The sequence below is a fragment of the Amblyomma mixtum genome, chromosome 8, assembly GCF_055824585.1.
Source record: "Amblyomma mixtum isolate Tamu chromosome 8, ASM5582458v1, whole genome shotgun sequence".
NCBI lineage: Eukaryota > Metazoa > Arthropoda > Arachnida > Ixodida > Ixodidae > Amblyomma > Amblyomma mixtum.
The window spans coordinates 10,510,686-10,534,866 of NC_143019.1; the positions used below are offsets into that span (position 1 = coordinate 10,510,686).

The 24,181-nt window shown below is 50.8% G+C and overlaps 1 protein-coding gene and 1 long non-coding RNA gene across 2 annotated transcripts in view; one reads left to right on the plus strand and one right to left on the minus strand.

The window, feature by feature from the left end:
* Nucleotides 1-24,181, plus strand: part of LOC149331297 (inactive tyrosine-protein kinase 7-like) — a 168,551-nt gene that overhangs the window by 56,388 nt on the left and 87,982 nt on the right. The window lies entirely within an intron of this gene.
* LOC149331298 (uncharacterized) lies at nucleotides 17,309-20,025 on the minus strand. The gene is made up of 3 exons (XR_016285037.1): nucleotides 19,486-20,025; nucleotides 19,302-19,418; nucleotides 17,309-17,546 (listed from the first exon to the last, which is right to left on the minus strand). It is a non-coding gene; the product is annotated as an uncharacterized LOC149331298 (long non-coding RNA).

The following is a 24,181-nucleotide window of genomic DNA, read 5'->3' on the forward strand; positions in this document are numbered from 1 at the left end:
GCGTTCCCCCGTGCTCTGCACAGCGTCTAGCGAGTCGAATGAGGACGCGCGCGCCCTGTCGCCTCCAATGGCCCCCTTTCGTGCACCCAGCCTGCTATAGCCTCGCACCACAGCCATACAGCCCCGGAGAGAGACAAGACAAAGTATATTCGCTGGCGACGACAGCGCGGGGTGTGAGAAAACGCACCCGCGAATCTCCCCCAGCTCAGTGCTGCATAGCGGGGGGGAAAAGAAAGAAAGAAAGAAAGAAAGAGAAAAAGAAAGAAAGGAAGAAAGAAGGGAAGGAAGGAAGAAAGAAAGAAAGAAAGAAAGAAAGAAAGAAGGAAAGAAAGAAAGAAAGAAAGAAAGAAAGAAAGAAAGAAAGGAAGAAAGGAAGAAAGAAAGAAAGAAAGAAAGAAAGAAAGAAAGAAAGAAAGAAAGAAAGAAAGAAAGAAAGAAAGAAAGAAAGAAAGAAAGAAAGAAAGAAAGAAAGAAAGAAGCCAAATGAGGGCCGAGGAAAAGACCGCGCTGGATTTTCTCGGGCTCTCTTCGCCCGTCTCAAATTCTTAGCCCCGGACCGCGGAAAGCCAGCGGGCGTTCTCTGCGTGCGCCCTGCACCGTCTATGGCTAATGACATCAAGTCGGCCTCTCATCTCGTCCCAGGAGGGGTGGACGGCGGGCGGGGCTGGGATAGCCGGATGAGACGAGAGCGCAGCTAGAGCTAGGCCCGGCTATCTATGGTGGCGTGTGCGGTAGGCCCCGGCGTTATGATTCTTCCCCGTCTTTCCACGCCAGAAGAAGACTGGCCGCGAATTGGACCTCGTGTCTCTCCTCCTTTCCCTCTTTTCTCGCGCCCATTCTCGCGTCTTCTTCTACTTCTCTACTCCGCTGTTCTCTTCGTATGTTTGCATTCCTTATACGTGAGCGTCTTTTCTTGCCCCATAAGCTGCGACTGGCGCGGTTCTTGGTGGTCTTTCTGAGGTCGGGGATGTCCAGGTTGGCCGCGGGTTTGTTTGCCCTCTGTCTGCGGAACAGGAGACGTCTGGCCCGGCGGTTAAGGGCCTGCAGGAACCGACGTGACGTGATGTCTCGACGAAGTTTGTTCATTCGCTCGTCCGTGTTTTTGTCTGTCTGTCCGTCCGTTGTCCGTCAATCCACACGTCAATTTGTCCATCGACATGCCCGCGAATTCATCGACCGATTTTTTGCTATACTAACAACCACGCCATTGTTTTTTTTTTTTTTTTCGTGGCAGTGAGGTAAATGCGCACCCCTCGACACAAATATGCACGCCATAAGGGCTTACTGCTGAGCCGTGTCAGTGGTGTTCCTGAAGCACCATCCGAATATCCTAAGATCAGAAGTGGTGAAGGACGGTAGATCCCCCAACCCTCGTAAGATTTGAGGGTCCTGGCTATTCAAAACAAGCGTCACTTTACGGTCCGGCATCCAAAAACCTCGTGACCTGTTAATTTCTGACAAAGGCTCTATGCTTTGCGGAACAACTTTCCCCAGCATTTCCCATGTGATGTCACGTGTCTTCTGTCAGCTTAAAGTGACGTGCATACCTATGTGTTCAGAAAAGGAAGAAGGATAGATAAGTGCCGGCCCCACATAGAAAAACAGCAGTGATTACCATCGTCGGAGTTTATCTAGGGTTAAATCAGCTGCTTACGTCTACCCCGCATTGATTTGCCGTGAGTGCAGCCGCTGAACACGTAGTGCACGCGAACGATGCCTGGCGTTTTCGCCTCGGCTGTGCTAAACCCCGGCGCTCCGTTTCCCACGGAGGCTCGCAAGACCTCGCAGAACTTCGCTGCCTCACTTTGCGCGCTGTAGCGGAGCTTTACAAAATTGTCCCAAATCATGGGAACCAACTCTACAAAGGCAATATGCGCCAGAGCCTCCTCCGCGTGTGTGCGTGGTTGCCGTGCTGAAAGTTCACCGCCTTGCACCGTTTGTGCAGAGCGTGGAAAAGAGTATAGCCCGAGGATCTTTCTTTTTCCACGATACCGGAAAGAAGGAAGAGAACCACAAATGTATACACACGCGCAGATTCGCATAGGGTCTGTGGCGTGGAGCCTTTGGAGGGAGGTCCTCCTCCGTCCGAGGAGGGGGTTCTTCATCACGCTTCCAACCGAGTTTCCTGCGGCGTCGGCAAATTGGTCTTCCCCCTCTTTCCTAGGCGAAGAAGTGGAGGGCCCCCTTTTTCCGCTGGCCCGCGGCCTCCCAATTTCTCGGGTCCTGTCTCCTTTTGTCTTGGCATTTACAGTATAGAGCCCGGGCACCGTTGTTCTGTCTACAAGTCCGTTCTGGCGGTGCTTGCGGAGAGCAGGGTCTTATGAGGAGCCCCCAAGACATGTCTGGTTCGTCTCGCCCCTCCTCAAACCTACCCTCGGGAGGGGCGGCCCGGGGAAATGTGGACAGCTGCCGGCGGTATACTCAGTTCTGCTACTCGTGTGCAGTTGACGGCAGTGTTAGTCTGTTCTGTGTGGGACGACCCGCCACGGTTGCTGCATTCGCTGGCTATGGTGTTCGGCTGTGTATACAGAGAGCTAAGTCGGCGGGTCGGAGCATGTCCAAATGTGCGTACACCTGGAGCGTTCCCTTGTAAAAATGGTCTCAAGACAGTTTATAGAAAATACAAGGGGGGGTGTACTGCGCACAAAAAGACATGGACAAGGAGTTAACACATGTCCATGTCTTTTTGTGCGCAGTACCCCCCCCCCCCCCCCCCCTTTGTATTTATCATGATTGACCGACTAGCCCAACAACGTACGCTCTTAAACAGTTTATAGACTTCTTATAGACTCTATTGCCTTCCTAAGATATTTCTTTTTGTCTATTCATAGTCTATAGACTTTCCATAGACAAAAGTCTACCAAAAAGTGTATGGCCATAAATCTATAGATTGCCTATTGACTGTCTATAGTATTTGCATTGCCTATAGATTTATCCAGGATCTGTGTATAGAGAGTCTATAGACTTTATAGACAGAAGTCTATGAACAGCCTTATAGACTGTGTAAAAAAATTTTGTGAGGGTTTTGAAAGGTTTATCTCGTGAACGTAATGCTTAAGTTCTGAAGCAGGAGCAGTTGTGTCTGCATTCCTAAGGGGGCGTTGTGCGATATGTCCTAGGTGGTTGAAATTATGACCGAGCCCTTCTATGCGGTCTCACTCTTTCTCTCCGGCTTCGTTCATCCCCTCCTTCATCCGTTCCTTCAGGGCCCGGCTGAGGTGTCCACTGAGAAGTGAGACAGTTACTGCGCCCTTTGTTTCCACAAAAACCGAAAACCGTTTATTGTTATTAGAAACGCGGTGATTCACACACACCACCGTGGCTATCCCAAACGACATACGTTTCTCGTGTACGGGGAGAAAACCATTTTTGTGCACCGAAATTTCGTTTGCGTACTTCTATCGGCAAAGTGTACATAGTTTTCGCCTGAAATTGAGTAAGGGCTTATACACAACTTCCTTGATATAACTACGAGCGTTAATATCGGCGCAGAGGGTCATCATCATCACTCCGGCTGCGTCCACGGCTGTACAGACTTCCATCATTGATCTCCAGTTAACCTAAAAGACCAGACATTTCGATGAAAGGTATGCAATGCATGATATTCGCGACAATATTCATGATAACCGCAATTATTTCGCTAGGTAACCACACGTTTGCTTTCCGACTAAAATCTGGACTTGCGTTCTAGCCAAGCTTGACATCTTGAAGCATTTTGATGTTTCAGTAACAGCCGCCGCGGTGGCTCAGCGGTTACGGTGCTCGGCTGCTGTCCCGAAAGACGCGGGTTCGATCCCGGCCGCGGCGGCTAGAATTTCTTTGGAGGAGAAATTCTAGAGGCCCGTGTACTGTGCGATGCCAGTGCACGTTAAAGAACCCCAGGTGGTCCAAATTTCCGGAGCCCTCCACTACGGCGTCTCTCATAGCCTTAGTCGCTTTGGGACGTTAAACCCCAGAAACCAAACCAACCAAACCGTTTCAGTAACAGTACACCACTGCGTGTGTGTAATCGTCACAGACGAAATGGTTTGTTCAGTTTGTGAGAAGCTTGTTATGGGTGCCGTGACGGACTTATAATAACGCCGAGCCCAATCGAGCGCTTTCGTCTTGAGCGATTGGTCTAGCCGTACATCCGTGGCTTCCTCAGCGTTGCACGCTTTTGTCGAGGCTCAATGCGAGGGGGAAAGACCGTGAAGAAGAACCTAAAGGGGAGACGGGGTGTGGAGGGTCCCTAATCCGCCTTCATGGGGTTGGGGCAGGGTTACGACGCGGGGAAGACGTTGGGAGTCGAAAAGACAAGCCCGCCTTCTGGGTGTGTAGAGGCCGTGTCTTCGGGGCTCCCAATGCTCTAGCCTTTTGGATTGCGAGCCGCCGTTTGTTCCCTGCCCCTGTCCCGTGTGCACAACGACGACAGCTTGCAGTGGGGTAGTAGAAAAATAAAAGAAGGGGAGGGGGGAATTCATATTGTCGGGGAAGGGAAAAGCGGATTACAGGAAGGCACGTACTCTGGTACGAAGCGCCCGCCACAATCTTTACTTCGCACTGCCGGGCAATTTTTTTCGTTTTTATGCGGTCATTTCGCGCCATTTCAGAAGATTCATGGGTCTGGGGATGAACTCTTGGAGGAGGGCTGTGCATCATGCGAGTGCGAAATGATGGTGGCTTAGCCATTCGCCGATTTCGTGTAAGGGCCGCGAAATGGATCATCTCTGTCTTTTTTTTTTTTATGACACTTAGTGTGCGCAGAAAAAAACAACAGTAAATGACCGGCCACTGGCTGCACATCGTCGTTTGAAGTACCTGCGAAGCAGGTGTAGGCGGACATACGAGCACGTGCAGGTTTTACAGGACACTGCCTCCCAAAAAGCGCGTGTAAGTTCTAGTGTATGAAATTGCTGAACGCCTGCATGTCTCTGCCAGTCTATTCCTGCGAGGTCTCTTTTTCCAAAGGGTTACGACGAAAAAAATAGCGCTATTTCAATAGGGAACGGCACGTCACGCAGAAAGATGGCACCCCGGCTATAGCGCGTAGATGGAGCAGTGATGTAGACGACACCGGGACAAGACTGCGGAATGCTATAAACGATGAGGGTGTAAGAGCTTTCCCCACACTCACAGCACTTGATAACGTAGCTATAACAGTCATCGGAACCGTATATAGGTGTACTGGAGCAACAAACAACTGACGCTGCGTTGAGCATGGACATCGCATTTGTTGGTTCCCTTTTGAAGGGGGGATATTGTTGCCATATTTACGTAGCAGTACAAATTTCGTACTGGCGTTTTCCTTTTTGGCGTGTGTGTGCGTGTGTATGTGAGGGGGGGGGGAAGGGGGGGGGGGGCTGCGTCTCGTCAGGCGCCATTGATGCACATTGAGTACGACTCAAGGACCAAAGACTGTCCCTGCAAATGACCGTCTACAAATGACCGTCGTGACGGTGTCGAATTAAAAACAGAAGAAAAAGCGGGGCGCCCAGTAACAATTTTAACGTACCGGTGTCGTCTGAAAAAATTCAGGGGGAGGGGCGGAGCACTTTGTTGACCTAAAGTGCAGTGGTGCGAAAGCCTTAAGCGCGGTGTTGCTGCTTGTGTCACCGATGTGTGTTTAAGATGTTAATTAAGTACACAGTTGTTTGTGAATCTTAAATGCTGGAGACACTGGATGGTGTTTGGGAGGCATCCGTCTGATTCGACGCCTTTCTGCAAACACTCTCCAGCGTCCTAGACAAGGAGAACTACATATGCGTTGGCAGGAAGTAGCGTAGCCATTAGCACGCTCGGCTGCGGAACGGAAGGATGTTGGTTCGAATCGCATCGTGCACAAAGATTTTTTTTCTGATCTGGCTAGAAAAAGCGTCACACCTCTGCTGACAACCGACAGCGATGAGGCATTAAAGGCTTTCGCCTTAAAAAATTCTCCCTCAGTCATCTCGAACTACTGCAGCTCACGCGTGGCTTCCATGAAGTCAGAGGGTAGCGTCTCGCGAAGATTCCCCCCTTTTCCCGCATCGCTGTGTGCACTCTATCCGTTTATGCTTTGCTTGCCTCTACAGTCTGCTTCTTTGCACCGTCTTTCGCCTTCTGGCTGGCTTCCGTCATGCAGACTTCGCCAACTCGCCCACTACGGTGTGTTATTGTTGTTTCTTCGCCTAACCATCTAGCCGTCTCGTTGGAGAGCATGCCTCAGAGCGCCGGAAGCGGCTGCCTCCGTTCCGTCTTCCCCATAAGCCTTTCCGAGTAGTGTGTTGCGCATTCACGCTCTCGCGCGCTTCTGTTGGCCTGTCTGTGACCGGAAAGCCCAGCTTGGCGTTAACTTCCGAAAGGGTGGGCGAGTGAGGTGGCGGCGAGCGCAAACGAGGCGTGATGCGCAATCTCGCTTTAGTCTCTTCTTATTTTCGCGTCTCTTTCCATTTGTTCCTCTTTTTGCTGAGTGCAGTGGAGTTAGGGATCACGGAGCGGTCTGAGTTCTTCGCTATTCGTGGGTTGTGCGAGGGAAGACCTCGCGAGACCGCTCCGGACCGCCTGCCCTTCTAAAAATGGTCTATAAACTTTCTATACACTGGTTATAGACTGTTGCCTTCCTATCGATAATTTCTTGTATCTGTTCATAGTCAATGGACTGTCTATAGACGAAAGTCTACTAAAGGTGTATGGCCATAAATCTATAGACTGTCTCCCTATATGACTTGTTATGTGTATACACTAGTCTGTACGATTTGTTTATAGACAGTCTGTAGACTTTTTCGACAAAAGTCTATGGCTATAAGCTCTCTCAAGAAATTAAGCAAGGGTGTTCTGTCACGGGTTGTGTTTAGGAGGCGTCGAGGGAAGTCTGCGTACGAAACAAAAACAAGTGGAAAAGAGAGTTTACGTTCAAGACGAAACAGAGATGTCGGCTGGATGTATACAGTCGGACGCGAAAGGCTTTGGATTACGTGTTGCGTAATCGAAGCCGACAGGTCTATTAGCCGGTGGCTGGAGACCACACAGTGTGTGGAGGTGAAAGTCAAAATCCCGTTCTTTAGCCTCCACAGGTGTGGCCTTTAACTGGCGGTTGATAACAGGACTGTCGGCTTTGATTATGGAGCACTAGGTCCAGAGACTTTTGTCCCCGACTGTACCTTTCTATGGTCAGTTTGCCCGGCTATTAGGAAGGGGGGAGGGGGGGGGGGGCAGGCCAGTACACAGTGGAGCGGAGGGAACAGAAGCCGACCGAGGTACGAGGCGTAACGCTGTTGCGCGGAAACCGAAAGTATAGAGTCGTGAGCAATATTAGAGGGAACGAACTTTTTCACAAAACTGCGAATTGTCTGGTTATTTTTACACTAAATTTGAAAATTACTTTCCGATATTATGCGCCACGAGGAAAACTATTTTGAAAAGAGTAAAAAAATGGCGCTTGTCACAGTAGTTATGGAGTAATCAGTTAATGAATGCTCGGGCCTTGGTTCCCTCTCGTACGGCTTATGTCTGTACACGACAAATCAGCACAGAATCGAGCGAAGGGGAATTCCAAACCTCAGTTGTTGAACGATTTGGGGGAAGAAGCGACTTCAAGAAGCGCCGAGGGACGCATAGACAACCAGAGAAACCGGGAAAGAATTCCTCGTAAAAAAAAAAAAAGAAACACGCAGATATGCAGAAAGAGCTGTTCGAGCAGAAAGCGTGCGCCTGCCGCTCGGGCAAAAAGCGCACACCCGGCACGCACGTTGTTTCTCTTTCCCTCTCAACCTCTCTCTCTCCCTCCTTCCTTCTCAGTGCTGTGCCTGCGCGTGATGCGGTGCGCGTGTTCGAGTTTATTTATGCGCGGCACGCGAGGCGGTTCCAGCGGCGTCGCCGTGTACGTAGCCTTCGCCCCTGGCTCCCTCCCCCTGGCTACTGGCCCTGCTGCCACTACTCGCCGTAAGCGGCGCCGCCTGGCGCTGCATTTGTGCGCACGGGCGCTTTCACTGCAGGCGACCGCGCCCGTTTGGCTGGTTCTGTGTGGATTGGATTGGCTCCGCATGATTGAATGACGAGAAGTGGAGCTGTGTGAACATGCACTCACTCACTCACTCACTCACTCACTCACTCACTCACTCACTCACTCACTCACTCACTCACTCACTCACTCACTCGAAACTGCTGTGTAGGAAGGTCAGGTAAGGTTTATATAGAGAACTGGGGTGGTATTCTGCCGGTGTCGCCTTTTGCGACATGTCGCATTAGGGCGGGGCCTAAAAAAGTGCGTACAGTTGCTCGAGGAAACGGAAAACGACCCTGGCACTTTCGTCTGCGGTGCTTTCATTCACTCCGAGAAGCGACAATTTGCCACTGCTGATTCACTAGCAGCAGTAGTTTCGTATCTTTCATAGCAAGAATATTTGCCATCACATGACGTCTAATGTTCAAAAAATACTTGCAAATTTAATATAAACTCGCTTTACTTCATTTAAGTCTATAAAACACCGCGAAAAAGCTCGAAATCTAATTTTGTTTCGTTCCGGATGTTTGTGCTAGGTTTCGGCTGCGTGTCGGGCAGTTGCAGACGGTACCAGTGTAGCTGGAGGTCCCATTAGGCTTGCGCGCTCCAGAATCGAGAGCGTATCTCAAAAACTAGGCTTAATTGCAGCTTAAACTTTATCGTCAAAGCAAGGTAAGTCATAGCGAAAAGCAACAACACCAGTAGTTGCCGGTAAACATGCCGACCGGAATCGCAAGGACTGCTGAATTGGCTGAAGCGGGCGGCTCTCGCTTGCAAGGACGCCGCCATGTTTTCACGCTAAGGGCGCAAAAGCCGCAGCTGCCGATTGCCTTCGTACGCTAACGGTAGCCCGTGGCCCGCGCGAATCGCTTCAGCGCATTCCGTTGTTCGACTAAGCGTAGTAAATTGGGGCGACGTCACGATGACGTAGCAGGAAGGCGGATCCGTGTCGTCACGCCGTCGTCACCGCGGCTCGAGCCAATCAGTGAAGAGCGAATGCGACATGTCGCAAAAGGCGACACCGGGAGAATACCACCCCTGTAGGGGACACTTAAGCTCCGCCTTGTAAGAATATGACGCGATAGAGTTAATGAGTTAATGCCCATATATGGAGATTCTCAAGTTTACACTCTTGGGTCCCTGGGAGTCCTCACACCATTGCCCTGCGATGGCAGACGCTGCCACCGGTGGGGATGTGAAACCCAAGCTGCTCGTCCCGAGCAGCCTCTCGCAATCATTGATTTAACTGCCACCTGCCACGGTGGTCAGTTTGCTCACAGTCCGGTGGGCAGATTGTGATGATGTCACAAGGTCATGTGACCTACAGGTTCTCCACTTAGGTTGCTTCTGCAGCGGGTGGCCACCCTACGCCGTCCTATTTTTCACTCACAACGCCGACGCCAGATTTTCTGGGTAACGGGACCTCTAACGCTATCGCGTTAAAACGTTATTGAGAAGTCAGATTAGGACTTAAGGACTCGGGCCGCCCTCCTTAGGGTCGGCTGCTCACCCAGGATTCGCTGGGTCTTGCCTTATGTGTTACATTACTGTACTTACTGACTGGCCGTCAAGTTGGATGGTACACGGATCGTTGCGTCACCTGTGAACAGAAATATCAACTGGTTAAAGGACTGTCCGAGGCTTTCATGCCTGGCTATAAACAGATGCTGACGGGACAGAAGAAGGCCTTAACTTCTGACACTTCATAGCTTTATACAGTTCCCTAGAAGGATAGCCTGGCGTTTTACGTAATGCTAAAGCAAGGACCGTTGAAAGCGCTTTTGCTGGCCGCACAACGAAATATATCACGGCGAACACGGAAGAGCTGTCCTACTATAGCTGCTGCGAATTCTCGGGAACACGTGGACAATCCATTACTGTCGGTGAAAGCGACCAGACAAGCGCTTCTAGTGACTCTATAGGTGTTTCGGGTGCTGAGGAGCAGATACCCTCGGGTAACGTGGCGGACGTCAGCCGGTCATTCGCGTTGCGTGTCAGGACACCTCGATCCCTTTCTTTCTTAGTTCTAGTTGATCCCGTCGTCGCCCGGTCATTGATGTAACTGGATGCAGCTGACCATCGTCTATATCGCCGCAACTCAGCACAGAGGTCGTCGTCTTACACAAGGACGCACCACGAGTTGACACCCTCACTCGCTTCCCACCTGTACAGAACCCCGCCCTTGGGAGTCATGTCCCTGGCACACTCAACCTGCAAGCTCTGTGCAACCCAAGTACAACCTCCTCAGCGCTGCTTCCAACTGAGGCAGCTCAGCCGGGGCCCGGCCCTCCGCGCCTGGTTCCTCGGAAAAGCGAGCCGTCCGGCAGCGAACGCCGCATGGCTCGGCCATAATTCATCCGGGGCTGCCGCCGCTGCTGTACGGAGGGGGAACTCTAGACCTCTCGCGATCGCGGAGCTTTGACTGCTGCTTTCGCGAACCGTGTTGGCTGTCTGTCTGGCGGTGCCCCTGTCGGACGGCTCTCTTCAGCCGTGGCGTCGAACGCCCGAGTGAAGTGGGAAGGGGAGGGGGGGTTCGGCAGGGTGTTTCTGCCGCGCGTGAGTTCAGTCGTTTTACGACCGAGGAGCGCGGCGGCGCGGTGCTCGCATACACACTCACACGTGCGCTGCGTGCGGCAGCTGTCCTCTCGCCGTTGCCGGCGGGCGTGTTGTATCTGTTTGTGTATCCGTCCGGGTTGCCAGTCGTCGTCTCGTGTGTACGTCTTCTTGGGAGAGACTGAGCAGCAGCTCGTCGGTGGGGATCATCCGGGCACTTGACGAAGACGTCGACGACTTCCGTTGGCCCGGCCGCCACTGAGTCCGCACGAGGGCGCCACGCGTCGTTTGAGTCTGCTAGGCTTAGCGGAAAAGAACTGCGCGCTCGTTTTGTGAGATAAACTTTTAATCACAAAAACACCGCTTGACGTGAGGCCTCGAAGTTCGTTTCTGGTGTCCTTTGCGGCAGTTCGCGTACGTCCAGTACGTGCTTGTAACGATGCAGTTGTGGCTGAATGCGAGTCATTTATGGTATTCGCTAGCATTCCATTGCGTGCGAAAACTGGAACTGCTCGTTTTCCTACTGCTAAAGTCTTAATGACATTCATATCGGCATCATTGTATAGCGCTGTTTTTGCTAGGCACTGAAAAGCATTCGATTAATATTCTTTCAACGTGCATCATTAGAGAAGGCTAGAAATACGCGCATGCACGTACTACCTCGCGTTTTCTTTAGACTCACTGTACATTTCTCAGTGCAGGAACGATGCGGGAGAATTGGGTACTTCGCTTCAGGAGCAGGCATTTACGCATCCAGACCCTAAAGCAGGGAACACATGTCCGGCAACGCGTCCGGCGCGCCGCTCCGGTCGCCGCTTCCGAACTGCCGCACCACAGCAAGCAGGGACACACAGGGAGCGGTGAGCATCGCTGCGCCGCTCAACCCAAGCTCCGCCCACAACCGGCGTCGCACTTCGCCGCCGCGCAGCAGTGCCTGAGCGCCGCTTGGCTTGGTGTACAAATATTGCAAGAAAAGACGGCATCGCCTTGTTATCAGAAAGACTGCTAGCTGTACTCGAGCGGCGACAAAGCATGCCTGCTTATGTTGCGAGCTTTCGGCAACGGCACCGCTCGCGGGCGCTCCGGGCGACGAGCTGTGCTGCTGTCTGTCTGCCGTGGTCGTCGCTAGGCCTATAGCCTGCATCGCATCGAAGCGGCAGGGGCCGGCGCTTCGGAAGTCACCTGCGCTATAATTGAAGGCCTATTCTTCACTCCGCTTTGCTGTCAACAGCATCATCTCACAATAAAATAATAGTGTGGTCAGTTTCCGTGGCGCCTTCAGCAGCGGCTAGCGCGGGCGCCAGTCGTGCCGGACCCCAGCGTCGGGCCAGCTAGCGGCAGCAGCTGCGAGGCGGTTCTCGCAACTAATTCGCTCGTACCACAGTTGTTACTTTTACCAGCAACTCGGTATTGGCCAATGAACCAGAAACATGATATAATTTTCTCATTTCCCTATCCCAGGGTTTATTATTTACGTCAAGAACACTCATTAGCTCGTTTTTGTGACGCCGGCAGATGGGATCCAGGCTGGCCGGCCGGCAGGCTCGGCTTACTTCACGTTCGCACAAGAAAATACAGAACAGCCATGCTACTAGAAATGGTGCTTCCTAGATCCGAGCAACGACAGCATGCCTGCGCTAGAGTGGAGCTTTCGGCAACGACATCGCCTGCGGCAACGCCGGGCGACGAACTGCGCGCTAGTCCCCGACTGCCCTAGTCGTCGCTAGGCCTAGTGGTTTCGTATCGACGCCGCAGCGCAGCCGAGGGCTCTTCGGGACTGGCCAGCGCTCAAAAAAAGGTGCTACACTCAGCACCCCTTGTTCGTTCTCCCAAATCCGGGACTGTTTGAACGAAGACATGGTGTTCGGTGAAAACAGCGCTGTCAAACTAACCCTACAATTCAGCAGCCGACACACCGCTCACCGCTGTACCTCTGTCGTGCTCACCTGTGACGTCGCGAACTCGACGTCATGGTGACGTTGGCGCTCTGCGCGCTCGCATTGGCTGCCACTGCCCGCCGGAGCGGCGTGTCGGACATTCGCCGGACGCGGTGCACCGGACATATCTACGCGGTTTGACGCGTCCGGCGATCGCCGGCTGGCCGGAGCGGAGCCGCCGGACGCGGCTAGCCGGACCGGATTCGGAGCGCCCGCCTGACATGTGTCCCCGCCTTTAGCCTGCCATAATGCCATGCCAAGCTTCTGGCCTGAGCTGCTGACGGTACATCACAACGTGTTCAGTATGAAGGGGGGGGGGGGGGGGGGGCTATTGCAATGTCACGTGCCACGCTAAGGGGAATAGCTTGTTTTGTACTCGGTATTACAAGTTTAAGGGCAAGGGGGGAGGACGCTATTCGCGCGATACGTTCTAGCCAGCTTCGAGAGCGTGAGGCCTATTTAGGGAAGCTGATATATGTCGCTGTGATGCGCGCCACGTGCCCTGCTCGATGTCGGTGAGGTTAGGGTGCCTCGATGCCCAGCGCTATCGAGGCACCCTAGGTGAGGTGAGATTGTAGCGCCATCTGACGTGAGTGGTGTGTCCCCCCGTTTCGCGTCACGCTACGTTTGCGCGCCGCCTCCACAGCCGGGCGCGAGTTGAACAGCTTCGGGGATGGGGAGGTTGTAATCACCGGGCCGGTGGGTTCGTGTACGACCTGTCCCGAGTGTACGCGTGACGTCATATGGCCAAACGACGTGGGGTGCTTATGGGCCTGGTCGTAAAACTACGCGGCACCGCGGGGATTATAATCCCCGAATTTCTGGCACAACAACAGCTGGCGCGGTGTTTATGGCGAGGCTCTGTGTGTACGGTAATGCGCTGTGAACCATGTGTGGCCCTTTTGAGCGCCTACCTCCGCGCGCGCGCATGTAGTAGTAATACAGGAATACAGCCAGAAGGAGCGTTCCTATGCATATACCGAACAATGCGTGTGCTACCGCACTTTCGCTTACGTTGTTCTCACAGTATTTCCCAAGCCTTTCTCGGGCTCTTACAGGAGGGAGCTGTTGTCAATTGTCACAGTCAAATGAAATACAAACAAGACGTTTGAAACGGGAATATCAAAACGACGATATTCCTGTTGAGAAAGGCTGAACGTTATTGCGTTAGATTTTTCACTTGTTTGGCATCGATATCACAGCATGAAAGTGACTGCACCCTGCCTGCGTTTCTTCTTCTGCATCTAATGATTTTAGCCGGTTTTCGTGTCACTGTTATCATGTTTGTATTGGATCTGACGTTGATCGTGCGCACCTAAACAACAGGCGCGGTTTTTCGAAAAAAAAAAAACATGAACAAAAGGAGGCACAGCACTCATCGATCTTTGTGTCAGATGAATACTAAGCTATAAAATTTGCACAGAAATGAGATTCGATAATAGTGGGAGAAAAAAAGACGCTTCTAGTAAGTTTTGAAAAACCGACTTTCCTTGAGAGTCTGTACATTGGTAACGAAAGCAGTCAAATTACAAATCGTCATTGAATATATGGGGATGGTTATTTCACAAATCTGCGGCACGCAAAAATACGAAAAAATTGATCATGTCACACCTCGCAGCAAGCCGCCTTAATGCACATGTCCTGATTGCGCTAGAATACTACCTTATGTTTACTGCGATCGCGTCCGTCGTGGTTATACATTGTTAATCATTGTTGTTATGCATTCCTCACTATTCCATCGGAAACCTGGCTCTAATGCTTATGCAAGCAAAATATATGTTGTGGGAAGCTAGGCGACCCAGCAGTCCATTATGTTGCCGTGTTATTATTAGCCCAGTGCCATGTAGGGTGTGTTGTCCTATATTTAATCCCTTATTCACACAAAAAGGTTTGTGAAAACTTATAGTGGAACGTCTTCACGGCGCGGCGAAAATTTAAACCAGTCATAACGAGAAAAAACTTCCCACCCCCGTTGTATGTAGTTAGGTCACATACTGGGCGTTTACATGAGCCCGACAAAAGTCGGGTTAAGCAGGCTGTCGGGCGAGAACCGGTTGTCGGGCTCATGTATACGCTAGGGGGTCGAGCAAAGGGACCGTCGAGTCGAGCTGGGCCAGCCCGACTGCAGGGGGTGGGTTGGCTCTGCCCGACCCGGCTGGAAGGAGCATGTATACGCTGCCGCATCGGCTTAGCGCCTCCTCTCCTGCCTCCTCTCCGGTCTGGCTGGCGCTGTGCTGGAACTCGGAGCACTCGGCGCGCGCGCTGTGCATGAGGGGCAGTTGCTATCTACCGCCGCAACTCTCCGGGGCCTGGTTCGGTTACTTCGCACATATTGCTGAACGGCTGCTCCGAGTACTGAAGAAGAACTTGACGACAATCTTATGCAGCCACTGCTATCGGCACGCAAAGCAGGGAACTAGTAGATGGATCTCAAAACATTGAAGTCGGCATGCAATGATGGCGCATAGTATTAGCGAATAGGGCTGTATCATTTGCGTCTAGCAGGAATAAAAGTGAGGCAAGATATTACAGGGCGAAGCCACGGTTAGGAAAACATTTATTTTCATCTTCAGGGCTGGCACAATCTCTGTTGATACTTGGAAATGTATGAATAAAATAATAGCACTTGCCGTTTGAAAACATTCGAAGTATCTGTGCCATCTGTTCTCACTGCGTGAAACACACCAGATCAGAAAGATCCTTTGCTCTTTGGAACTCCGATATCGTTTCACATACTTAGAAGGACTGAAAACAATAACAGGCGCTGCTTGTAATGACCTATACAACATTGTTGTGCGGCTCGCAGTTCAAGGGATGTCAGTTACAGCCTTAAATGCTTTCGCGTTGGCTTGTGGATGAAACCAGACGGCTTGTCATTTTGGTTTGTCAATTTCTTTGTGTAGTTGACGAGAAAAATTCGGAGAAACTTCTCAGAAATGAGGTGTGTTAAGCATTTGGTGTGGCTTCTGTCAACCCATTCCGGGCAGCATAGGACGGGTGAATCTTCTAGATGTGGTTCAAGGATTAGTTACAAGACTTCGAGAATTTCGATCGTGGGAGATACTTGACCGCCTTTTCAAAAAAAAAAAAAAAACGCCGGAATCACTAGAAACTCCGGCTTTGGATAGTGGTTTTCACCATGATTTGTTTTCTCGGCACCTGCTCAGGCCGTAAGAAGAGAGCGAGAAAGCGCGCTCGTCGAGACCGGCCGTGCTGGGAGATTTTTTTTTCCGGCAGCGGAGACACCCATTAGAAATCAAAGCGAGCCGCTGCCGGCCTCGAAGACAGCGCGCACGTGAACGGGCGAACCAACCGGCCGGAAAGAGCAGCAGCGGGAAAGGGAACTTTTCGTCTGGGCGTCTTTCCTCCTCTAGCATGCGTGTAGTTTGCGTGCTCGACGCTAGGGGTAGCGACGGTCTCTGCCCGACAGAAAACCGGTTCATGTATACGCGGTAGGGTCGGGCTGGTCAGCCCGACATCTGGCGCACCCCGACCCGACCCGCAACGTCGGGCTCCATGTATACGAGGCTATAGTTGCGTTAACACGTTTTGGCGGGCTAGTTGGTTAAGCATCTTGAATAAACAGCGCGAACGAAGACGAGCACAAAAGACAAGAAAATGGACAGCGCTGTGTCGTCCATTTTCTTGTCTTTTGTGCTCGTCTTCGTTCGCGCTGTTTATTCAAGAGGCTATAGTGACTCCACTACTAGAAGCTCGTGGAAGCCAGCAGACGCTTCGTATAGCTAACCGTAGTTTCTCGATTTTCAAAAATAAATCTGCTCACAGTTTTTTTTTTATCTTATTGCTCGGGGACTGCATGGCTGACTGGCCTGCCTCGTAAAAACTATCCACTCGAGTTATCAGCATCTATAGAAGAATGTATTCCATCTTCCCATCAAATGGAGGCACATCGTTAAGAAAAATGACCGTTTGCGACATAATGGCCAACGTGGACGAAATTATTCTTTTTCGGCATTTCTGTCACACGGCGTGCCTGCATTTACCTTCTCAGCACGTATTATTCTTAGGGACACTTCGCCTGTACGCGTACACACATGTGGTCGCCCTTAACGCGGCCAAAAACATGACATGAAAACGAATTCGGTGTCTTCATAAAATATTCACGAACTAAATAATCAGGACTTTCAACCCGCGAAGCTCTGTACAAAAAGCTTCCTCACCGGTAGGGAGACGCCTAGATTCCAGCGCATTTTTTTAAGCACTCAGGGCCACTGCAATCGCAACTGTCATTTGCATGAATGTTTTCGCACAAAACGTCTCGGAATACGCCGCATAGCTCAGCTGTCTCGCCAGCGACCGACGTGCAAAGTGCTAAGAACATTGAAAAGAAAAAGTGCAATTCTGCAGGCGGTGTAAATGCACATACACTGCAAACCGAAAAACACCCGGATAGGAGTAAATGGCTCATCGCGTAGCGCACTCCCGAAAAGGGGTTTTTATACTCCTCAGAATAGGAGTATATCGTCTACTCCTCTGCTTGAAGGGATACTTTCGGAGTGCTAGAAGGAGTAAAGTGTTACCGCTCTGCAGACGGGAGTTTATTTAGGAGTAAAGTTGTGATCACAAAGGAGTTAGCATGGCAATTAATAGAAGTATTATATACTCCTTTGCAGCTACTTTTATAGTACATTTCAGGAGTACGTGCCTGTTCCTTTTAAGTAGTGTTGACAGGAAATTTTTGGAGAAATATTTCTTACTATAGGGTTACATTTATGATTCCCAGATGAGTATATTCCTTCACTTGATGCGGAAGCCGATTTGAAATAAAGTATTCGTATGGAAGGCTCATTTTAGAGCTTGATATTCCAGGATAAATGCGTCGATGAACTTACAGTGATTTATTTCAAACAATATTTTATTGGGTACAAAACATTTGAGACATGTGTTCGGCAGCTTGCTTTCGACGGTTACAGAGAACCAACGTCTTGGCCCCTGTAGAAAAGAAGAGTGCCTTAACCCACGCTGTCTTTGGGTACATAATTTAAATACCCAAAGGAATGAAAATAGAGATGCCACACTTGAAAGCAAGGAGGGAACCTTGAAATGCTTCGCTGTCAACATACAGGCTCCTTCTGAAAGAAAGATTAGAAAAATAAATGCATCAGTGGAATTGCACCTCTAAGCTTGAAGTATGACGTGCTTCAAGTGTAGAAGTCAACCGTTCAGAGTGCACTTTTCAATAAAGTAGGTATTATTGAAGTTTAAACGTTTTTCATGACAAAAGATTAGCTAGCAGAACATAGTAGGTAATCAACTAGCTAATACATACCTGCACCCTGTCGGATGACAGCGGCTAAACGCGGTTTTCAGGGAATCACAAATTCCAGAGAGCCGCTTTCGTAAACGTTAAGGCAATACGGCGAATGGGAAGCAGCATCGATAGGGAACATTTTTTCCGCAAAGCATAAAACTGAAAAAAAAATAAAATGGTCTTACTGAGGCACTTGCGCATTCGCGCTGCCTTTGGCTGCGTTCCTGCACCGAAAGAGGCCTCGAGATATAATTTTTTTTTTACTTGTCAGAGGTTCCTCATGCTTTTCAGGCACCATATCAGAACCAATTACTGAAATCAAAACATGCAAACAAAAGACAGCGCTTTGCATACACGCAGCGGAAGCTTACATGCAATTTCCTTGATGGGAGAGCCCGCAGCTACGCATTTTCAGGACGTCCTCATTCTGTGTATAGGCCAAAGGCAGGGCAAGGGTGACTGACATAGCAGGCATTGTTAGGAATAGAAAGCTACCACCAGACCCACCCTCCCGCCGCCACCTGTCTTCTGTTAAGCTTTGCCCTCACATTCGTGGCCAGGGTTCAAAAGAAAACATTCTAGACAGGTCTATCTGGCTGGGTAAGGATTATACTTTCGGGAAAGAACGCCAACCAGAAAAAAAAAAAAACATGTTTGGGAATCTTCTTGGTTCTTTCAGCAGGTGTGACTGCGAGTGAGTCACAGCTTGCCTTTTTTAAGCCTTCTGTTAGTCATCCGCCGTGTCACTGATCGTAGACAGTTGATGCAAGGATAGTTCCCTCGAAGTCAGTCTTGTCAACCCGCGCTTCCTTCCTTGTTCATTTGTTTGGCATCCGCTTTGTGCTGCTTCAGTTTTTCTGGGAAATGCTTGCTTTCGCCAATGTACTACGTCCAGCACGTCAGGGGATCTCGTACACTGGCGTAAGCTTTATTCTTTTTCTTTCGCTGCCTTCCTGGGATCAGCAGTCTGAACCGGAACGCTTGCCTCCACGAGTTTCACATAATGGAATGTGTTCGGAAACTCCACGCGAAGTGGAAACTTCTTTTAACATTTTTCAAATGCGAAGAACTTACAAGATACCACATTTTGTAACTAGACGCCTAACCATCCAGAAAAGGCAGCGTTCAGTATGGTTGAAACCTCATGTCCGCTGCCGAAAATCGCTGCAACGTTAAGATGCCACCAACTCGGAAAATGTAACAGTTTAGCTAATCTCCGTGAGCGCTAAGGCGTCGCCATGTCCTGTGCTATGACTGAAAAGAATAAAATCGCTTGCATTGTTTGCATAACAAGGCCCTCTTAAAACACAGGAAAGGAAGCAACCGATTAGGGCACGGTTCTCATTACTGTTCGTAATAACGTTACAAAAATTCACAGACCCCAAGGCTGTGCATTTTCACCTGTCATTGCCTGTACAGCTTTTCCACATTCATGGGGCGTGAACGCATGAAGAAAATTTGGTCCCTAGAAGAACTGACCGTACTTCCAGCTGTACATGTTAGCGTAACAGCCACGACTGCAGTGCCACACTCTTTTTTTCAGCCGCATGCAACAACAAATTTCTCAGATACTTACTTCATGCCTGCTGTGTGAGTTGGCTCCACCGGACCACAATGAAGCCTTTGCTGTTTTGCTGTTCTCGTTAAGCCTTTCATCTCGGCGCACCCGTGGTTCACAGCAAGTCTACGCACACTGAAAAGGGAGCGGCGTTAAGTGCATGCGCGTCTATGGCATCAAAGGAGAGTTTAATACTGCTTACCAGAACACACGACGATGATAATCCGGTCTTTAGTATTCTTGCAATACAGCGAAAGAACGAGGGGCCGACGATGTCGAGAAAACTGGTGCGTCACACACACATCGCCATGTCGGCGCGGCGAAACGGCAGCAGCCAACACTTGTATGCTGCGTAGACAATGAATGACTAGCCGCTGCTTCTGCACATATTGCTGGCTTGAGTGAGACGTTCATTGCAGCACGTTGCTGCTAAGGTCGATGATGTCCAGTCTTACGTCACGACAAGAGCGCGCAAAGGAGCGGGTGGCAAACTGGCGGCTTCGGGGAGGTCGACGCGTCACACACCGCCATGTTGGCTCGGCTGAGCTCGGCTGGCTAAGCCTCTCGCAGACTGCCGTCGCAGGCGATGCAACACCAAGCGTTCTCCGAATACACCGGGGGCTTCACAGGCACTGTCTGTGGCGCACCTTGGTGCGCGAGGTTGCGGCGATCCGGTGTCTTGTAACATGACAAACGTGCGTGAAGCAGCAAAAGCACAGGCGAGCAGGCAGCGACGACAGAGCCGGCGTGGTCACCTGCAAGTGCAGCGAACCGGCAGCTGCCACTAGGCGGCGGGCAGACACTAAGGAGTGCATAAAGGGCCTGAAGGAGTATTGAAGCCGACATACTCCTTCTTGGAAAAGTAGTAAAATCATGTAAATGCTTTATTTTACTCCTCGATTTCGCGACGGCAGTAAAAAAGGAGGATTTCCTCTTTTTTACTACTTAAAGTCGATTGCGCAATTTTCAATAAGGAGTTTAAAAGCGGACACTAGCCATTTATATTCCTATTTGGGCTTATTTGAGTTTACAGTGTAGTTAGCACTAGCTGCGTCAGTTTTGCAGTGGAAGCAATAGTTATTAGCGAGTTTTAGAGTAGGGCAATCGCAATCCTATCGGTTAGGGATAGGGTAATAGCTGGACGGCAGTGCGCATGCGTAGGACAATAACTCGAGGTGCGTTATTGATATGCACATGCGCACTCGCTCCCCGCTGATCCCATATCCAGCTAATCGACAGTGTCCAGGCCGGCCCCTATTCTGGATTAGTACGTGGCCGCAACAGTTCGACCAGTGAACTTAGTTCGATTTTACGAGTCCGGATGCTTCGAACTACCCGTTATACCGAACGGGTTTTATCATGACACTCCTCAACAGCGAATCGTAACCTTTATTTTTCTGCCCCACGGAGTCAAGGATTTAAATGAATAATCTGCGACTCCGTTCGGCTTCAATAAATCCCCTTCTCCTTGTCGTAAAGACATCGAGCGCCGCCACGTGCTCGATCCTGTCGATCCGCTGCGCGATCAGTGCTCTATATTGCGAAGCAGTCGCCCGATATGAGCTTTGAAAAACGCGAAGCCATCATGCCGAGCGCCAGCGGGAGGGGATATGATGGTGGCCGTTGGGCCGCGGGTCCCGCAAGCTCCGGGATGGCTTGGGGGAAGATGGGAATGAAAGCGGCGCAGTGACCGCGGCGTTCGGTCTCCCATCAGTGGTCATCATATCCATAGCGTGAGAGCCTCGACTTCGCGCATACGAGGTGCATGGCTGCCCGAAATCGCTGCTCGGGTCTGATCGACAAACTCCAACGCATTCTTTTAGTTCTTTTATGCATTGAAAACTGCCTTCTTTGCGTTTATGTATTCCCTTTTTCCCCATTTTCACTTGTCTCCCTCATGGCGGCCATTGCTGTCTTACGACTCGCGAGCCGCCGCTTTCGGTTTAGTACAGCGTCGTTTCACCAGCGATCAGTCCGAGGGACTGCTTTTCCCCAAACTGGGACGGCAGGGTAGGGGGGGGGGGTGTACTACAGCTTCCCGTTATGGGTTGCGTGGGGAAAGCAGTCGTCGTTCCGGGGAAAGTCGTGAAGGGGATTTGGGGAAGAGGAAAAGCCATACCAGCAGGAGGGGAATGCGGCGCGGATAAGGTGCGCTTCCGCGGTGTGGGTGGATGGCTTCTTCCGCTTTTTTTGGGATCGAAGTGTAGGGAGATCAGCGCGATCCCGCAGAGAGATCAGCCGAGGAAAGCCATATTTTATGCCCGAGAAGAAGCCATTTATGGCACACGCACGCTTATACCGCGTGACCGTGCCCGGGTTTGGGGGAGTGCGCTGATCGCTTTTCTTAGGCTTGTCTCCCGTTTCCCTTTTTTCCCTCAAATTTATCCAGTGGTTAGCGCGCTTCAGTACAGCTTTAGCTACTGTGAGAAAAAGAAAAAAAGGTTGCAAGTGTTGGTAAGCGAACGCATTTTGCTCGTTACTCGCTTATGGAAATGTCTGCTCGGGTTATATATGCTCGATCTCGGTTTATATGCGCGGGAACTGCCGACGTTTTGGAATATTTTGACCGCAGATCTCGCCAGCCGGTCGTTTTTCACGCGAAAGTAGTCTTAGCTGGGAAGGCGTTCATACCAGGAATTCGGCTCCGGGAGTAAACTGTTCTTGGAACTCAGCAGTAAAGAACAAGAATAACTGACTTGATTTAACATGAAGCTTTCGTCTCAAAGCTGTTTCACGTCACAGTGTAGAACAGGAAAGTTCGGACTTCAGCTGGAAGTAGAGTTTATATCTGACTTTCTCTCTCCCATTCTCTTTGGCGACAGCTGTATACAGGGCCTTATGTGAGGGCTCTGTATGAGGTTTGCGATAGGGACTGAAGCGTTGGAAATGATAAGAGAGTACATCTACTTAGCGCAGGTAGTGAACGCAGATCCGGAGACGGGAGTCCAATAACTAGAAGAATAAGAACTGGGTGGGGGAATTTGGCAGGTGCTCTCGGAGCATGCATGACAGTTTGCGGGCATCCCTCAAGAGAAGAGTATATACAACAGCTGTATCTTACCGGTACCCACCTATGGGGCAGAAACGTGGAGGCTAATGAAAAGGGTTCTACTTGAGGACAACGCAATGAGCTATGGAAAGAAAAATGATAGGTGTGACGTTAAGAGACTGGAAGAGGACGGTCAGATAATGAACGCGAGTTAATAGCATTCTATAGTCGAAATCAAGAGGAAAAGATAGGCTTTGGCAGGGCATGTAATGCGAAGGCAAGATAACCGCTGGTCCTTATGGGTAACGAAGTGGATTCCAAGAGAAGGCAACCGTAGCAGGGGGCAGCAGAAAGTTAGGTGGGCCGATGAGATTAAGAAGTTTGCAGGGATACGGTGGCCGCAGGGTAAGATTTTTTGGAGAGATATGGCAGCAGTGTTTTTGCTGTAGTGGATGTAGTCAGACTGATAAGGATGATGGGGATGTTTGTGATGATATGAGGTTCTGGAGACGGCATATTATGCCTTATTTTTCTCCTGGCCAACATTTTTCTTGTCTGTTCTTACTTCTGCGCTTAAAGCGGTCTGCTCATTAAGCGGAAAAGTGGAATTTATTCAGCGCAAAATTCGAAGCTTCATTGAAGTCATATCACAACTTCCACTGTGAACGACACCAAATCTGTAGTAAATACGTTACTATTTTTCTGACGGAAAAGCAAGAACAGGAAAATCCATTCAGTTAACTAAAGCGGTCCGCACTTATACGCGCAGTCTTTGCGGGGCCTCACATGACGTCACTTTCTCTCTCTAAACAAATGCGTCATCACCGCTGGGGGCACGGGCGATGCGCGTTATCTGAGTCTATGCGACCCCGGCTCTCGTCTCATGGCTATTATACGGGCAAGGTGACGTGGCGACGCGAACTGAACACCACCTATGGGAGGGATCAGAGGATGGCGATCGCCCCCGGACCCCGGAGCATTTCATATGCGTCGTGCAGGCCGCGACTCCCAGAACGGTGCTCCTCCCTGGAAGGCCTCCTCATCGGCGGCCCCATGCGGACTACAATGACTTCCCCCGATGATCGTCCATCACCTGTCCCCCGACGTGCTTCCACCCCCTCCCCTCCGTGCATCCCTCCCCGTCCTCCGGCGTGACCTGGCTTCGGTTTGGCTACTTGCCACCGCACATTCGGACAGGGGGGACGTGCCAGCGGCTTTGACCGGCTCTGTACTGGAGAGACAGGTCCGTGAATGCATAGGTATGTTCTGTTGTGCGACAATGTTTTTTTTTTTATCTTTCCTCGCTTTTTTTGTCACTTTAATCTTTTCCAGTCACCCGGGCACTTGCTGCGTTGGCTATGCCACGTAACCGTTCTTATGGGTCGACACCTGAACAGCGAAATGAGGCGGCTTTTTTATGCGAAGCATACTACTTTAGCTACCACTTCAGCCCTTCACCGTGGTTATGCGCCTCCAAATCACGTGATACATGACGTCACACCACGTGACACGATGACGTCACGGCAGTGTAGAAACGGGGGCCCACCTCGCGCCGTCGCTGTGGTTGTGCGCCTCCAAATCACGTGATACATGACGTCACACCACGTGACACGATGACGTCACGACAGTGGAGAAACGGGGGCCCACCTCGCGCCGTCGCTGTGGTTGTGCGCCTCCAAATCACGTGATACATGACGTCACACCACGTGACACGATGACGTCACGACAGTGGAGAAACGGGGCCCACCTCGCGCCGTCGCTGTGGTTGTGCGCCTCCAAATCACGTGATACATGACGTCACACCACGTGACACGATGACGTCACGACAGTGGAGAAACGGGGGCCCACCTCGCGCCGTCGCTGTGGTTGTGCGCCTCCAAATTACGCGACACGATGATGCTTCGCATTC